We start from the raw sequence: 4,670 nt of genomic DNA on the forward strand, positions 1-4,670 counted from the left end.
AACATTAAAATTGGGCGACACAAGGTGAAACACCCGTTCATAGTAGTGACTCCAGAGGGCACCCCTTGTTTACTAGGGAATGACCTCCTGAGAAGGTTGTCACCCCTAATAGATTGTGTAAACAAGGTCCTCTGGACCCAGACTAGCCAACCAATAAAATTAAAACAGAGTGTCAACCATGTTAGTTTAAACGGCACCTGCCACATGGTTGAACAAAAATCTGACCAAGTAGAATTTCACTTCCAGAACAACCAAACTCCAGACATGACAGTAATAGCAGTAGGACAACAGACTGGTGATGGGGGGTCCTCTCTATTTCTGAAAATCAACCTTCCTTCCAGTTTAAGGTGGTATTCCACACTGGAAGGAAACACCCTGAAATTCTTTACGAATCCACAATCAGAAACTCCCACTCCTATAGTCCAGAAAGATGTGAAATCAGCTCAGAGCCTGGCTGATATTCAGCAAATTGGAGAGCAGTTGTTCATCCCTGTTCAGTTAAATGATGGGAAGAACTCTGTTCTCGCTCGAGTGTGTGTGAACAACGGTAAGAGCTTCATCAGCGAAGCCATGTTCCGCCAACTCCCAAAAGATCCAGCCATTCCCACATTCAAACTGATAGACAAATGGGAAATGGACCTGGAAGCACCCAATTCCAAACATCTCCTGCCAAGCAGGTGTATGCTCAAAATCTCCATTGGCAACAAGAGCATAGTCCATAATTGTTGGGTCGTGCGAGACGTCACGGCCGCCTTTTACTTAGGCAGTGACATTCTCAATCGCGTTGCCATTAGTTTGGGCCTAATAAACTTCAAAGCTTGGTCCCGATTAGCGGATAATCCCATGGGCTTTGATGATTCAGAAAAAGCATTTAGGTCAGCTCAATTGCTACCTTATGCAGTTGAAATTCAGATCAAAGAGGAAGTCACCATCCCAGAAAGGACCCGACAATTCTCCCTGGAAGTGAAAGTTAAAAGAGGACAAAAATTGAAAAACCCTGATGCTTATATTCATCTAAATGCTTCTCTCCAACAGCAAGGGTTGGGGGTAAACCCAACTCCATTAGTCAACATAGAACATGACACCATTCCAATAGAAGTGGATAACAGCGACTTAAACAGTATTACTCTAGCCGCAGGCACCATTATTGGAATGGCGGTTGATGACCGACATTTCTCCATTGATTTAGGAAATGAACTGTTAGGACCGATCCCCAAGGACTGTTTTGACAGTGACAGTGAGGACAATACAACACCAGACAGGATTTTCACCCGGCATGGGGGGAACTTCCTGGTGTACACTTCTTGCCCTTACGGTAAGGAAGATGTGACTTGTAACTTCAGGAGGGATGAAGTGATTTTCCAGGTCCATGAGGGCTGCCTTTTCCACCTGAAGCCTCCAGTCCAAATCAGCACTCTGACCAGGGACTTCTCCACCCAGCTGGAGGAGGCCGCTGAGATAGCCAAACCAGAAGTCTTTCCAGGCTTCAGGCAGATGGTGGAAGAGAGAGTCAACCTAGCTGATGTCTGTGTGACTCTGGAACAGAAGCAAAAGTTGAAACAAGTTTTCTTGGATTTCCAAGATCTCTTTGCGGTAGACTCATATGACTGTGGTCGCACCGACATCCACACAACAAAAATCCCCACGGACCCTGGCATGACTCCAGTGTTTGTGAAGCAATATCGCTTGTCTCTCGCATCAATGGAGTCCCTTACTGAAATAATTAAGAACCTGGAGTCCCGGGGAATAATCTGTCCAGTTCACAGCACCTTCAATAACCCGGTGCTGGGAATATTGAAGCCAAACGGCCAGTGGAGACTCTGCGCCGACCTCAGGGAGCTCAACAAACGGGTCCATACTTCCCGATGGCCTCTGCCCTACATTGACCAAGGGCTGGCCCAGATCCAGGGGTCACAGGTATTCACTGCAATAGACCTGACCAATGGATACTGGACTGTGCCTGTCAGTAGAGAGGACCAATACAAGCTGGCTTTTACGTTTGGGGGCCAGCAGTACACATGGACCCGGACTCCCTTCGGATACCTCAACTCCGGCAATGAATTCAACATTTTCCTACACAAGGCCATGCCCGACCTGGGTGCAAGGGGTAACCTGGCTTATGTAGATGATGTCCTCATCAAAAGTTCATCTGTGGAGGAACACATAGCGGAGATCCGTTATGTTCTGACCCAGTTGAGGGCCGTCGGAGCAAAACTTTCCTTTCAGAAAGCACAGTGGTGTAGAACCCGTGTTAATTTCTTGGGGCATGAGATTACTCCTCAGGGTCTCTGTCCCCAGGAAAAGAAAGTGGAAGCACTTCAGAAACTGAAAGACCACACAACTCTGCAGGAACTAAGGAGCCACCTTGGACTGACTAATTACAGCAGAAAGTTCATTGAGGGCTACGCAGAGATCACCAGACCCCTGATTCATCTCCTGAAGGGGGGGGGGTCAAGTGGGAATGGGGTCCAGAACAAGCCGAGGCAGTAAAACAACTCAAAAGAAGCCTCTCACAAGCGCCATGCCTAGCTTACCCTGTCAGAAACAAGGAGTTCTTCCTGGAGACAGGGTTCTCTAATACGTGCTTGATGGCAGTATTATACCAAAAGCATGACAAGGTCAATAAAGTAATCTCCTATGCGAGAAAAACTTTATCCTCTGTGGAGGAAAAATTCAACGATTGTGAGAAGGCACTCCTGGCAACGGTGTGGGCATTGAAGAATTACGCCCGTTCATCCATGGGGAACACATCATAGTGGAGACTCCACACCAGCCTCTGCAATATCCCCAAAGTGACAGAATCCGTGCCGGAAATGTGAGTAATTCCCGAATTACTTCCTGGATTCTGTCAATGCAAGGCTTTCCTGTGGAGGTCAGATATGGCCAAAACAAGAAGAGTCCCCTCGCGCAAGGTCTGGCTGACTTGCATGATTGGGCCAGAGAAAACTGTCTCGAGGACGAAAGTCTAAAAATCAAGGACAACATGGAGGCATACCTTAATTCCCCACACAAAGTCTTTGAAGAAGACAAGTGTGAGGGAATGCCCACTGTCTATGTGGATGGATGCTCTTACCATGTTGACAACGACGGGGAGAAAGAACTGGTGGCTGGCGTAGGGAATGCATGGGTGAAGGAGTTCCCAGAACCCTCCGCTGGATACAAAATTGGTCCCCGAAGTAGTCAGGTGGCAGAATTGATGGCTGTGCATCAGGCCATCCTCACTGCTGTCCAGCATCAACTCCACAAACTGGTCATAATCACAGATTCGGATTATGTACGGAACGGGTTCCTGGAGCACCTGGTCAACTGGAAAACCAGAGGCATGTTATGCGCTAATAACAAACCCCTGAAACATGGGAAGTTAATCCAAAACATTGATGATCTGGTCACCTCGAATGGCATGACCATCTACTGGAAGAAGATCAAGGGTCATTCCAAAGTAGAGGGACCAGACAAAACTGGAAATGACTTAGCTGATCAGCTGGCCAAAACCGGGGCCATCCAAGGGGATCTACTAGAAATAGAGTCCCTATTGGGGGAAATCCAGGTCACTGCTATCACTAGGTCCCAGACAAATGCTCACAATGATCTTTCAATTGGACAATGGAGTAAGGAGACCCCTGATGCTGATTTGAATACAGCTCAGAAGGGGGATCCAATTATTGGTAAGTTTTAGCAACACCTTGAGGACCCTGAGAACTTTCCCCTGACGGATACCGATTACATTGGGAAAGAGGACCTAAGAGTGTTGATGAAATGCCCAAAAATGTTCCGGATCCAAGACGGTTTCTTGGTAAGGAAATCCCAAGCTGGCCATGATCAGTGGGTGGTTCCTACCTCATTCCGAAGCCTGATGTTAAGTCACGCCCATGATGCGGCCACCGCCGGTCATAGGGGGTTTCACACAACACTGGAAATCTTAAGAGAGGTTGCATACTGGCCACACATGGGGCAGGACCTCGACCAATACTTGAAGGGGTGTCTTGTGTGTGCACAATTTCAGCCATCATCCCTCACGCACCGTGCGCCTCTCCAAAAGAGGGGGATGACAATGCCATGGTCAGATTTGCAAATCGACTTTGTAGGCCCTGTGATTCGCTCGTCTAGAGGAAACAAGTACATGTTGACCTTACATGCTTGTTTACCAAGTGGGTGGAATGTCTCCCAGCCCCAAACTGCAAGGCAGAAACAGCAGCTGCCCTGATGATTAACCACATCTTTTCCCGTTTTGGTCTACCTCAAAGGGTTGAGTCAGACAGGGGTAGCCACTTCACCAGTGAAGTAATGACAAAGATGTGGGAGATACTGGGGGTTAAAAGGAAGCTACACATTGCTTACAGGCCAGCTTCTTCTGGAGCAGTGGAGAGATACAACCGAACCATTGTGAGCATATTAAAGAAGTTTGTGGCAGATTCTGGGCCAAGTTTGGATATCCGATTACCTCTGGTCCTAATGGCCATCAGATCTACCTCTTCATCTGCAATCAAAATGTCACCATTTGAGTTGATGACTGGACGCAAGATGGTGCTTCCCCAGCATTTGCTCTACAGAACCCAAGAGCAAACGTTGATAAATGCCTCCACAACTCATGAGTATGTGGAAAATTTAAGGAAACACCTTCAGCATGCTTTTGCCTATGCTCAGCGGAATCTAGAAAGATCAGCCGAGAG

Source organism: Ambystoma mexicanum, chromosome 2p, assembly GCF_040938575.1.
Source record: "Ambystoma mexicanum isolate Mex_15411 chromosome 2p, UKY_AmexF1_1, whole genome shotgun sequence".
NCBI classification, from domain to species: domain Eukaryota; kingdom Metazoa; phylum Chordata; class Amphibia; order Caudata; family Ambystomatidae; genus Ambystoma; species Ambystoma mexicanum.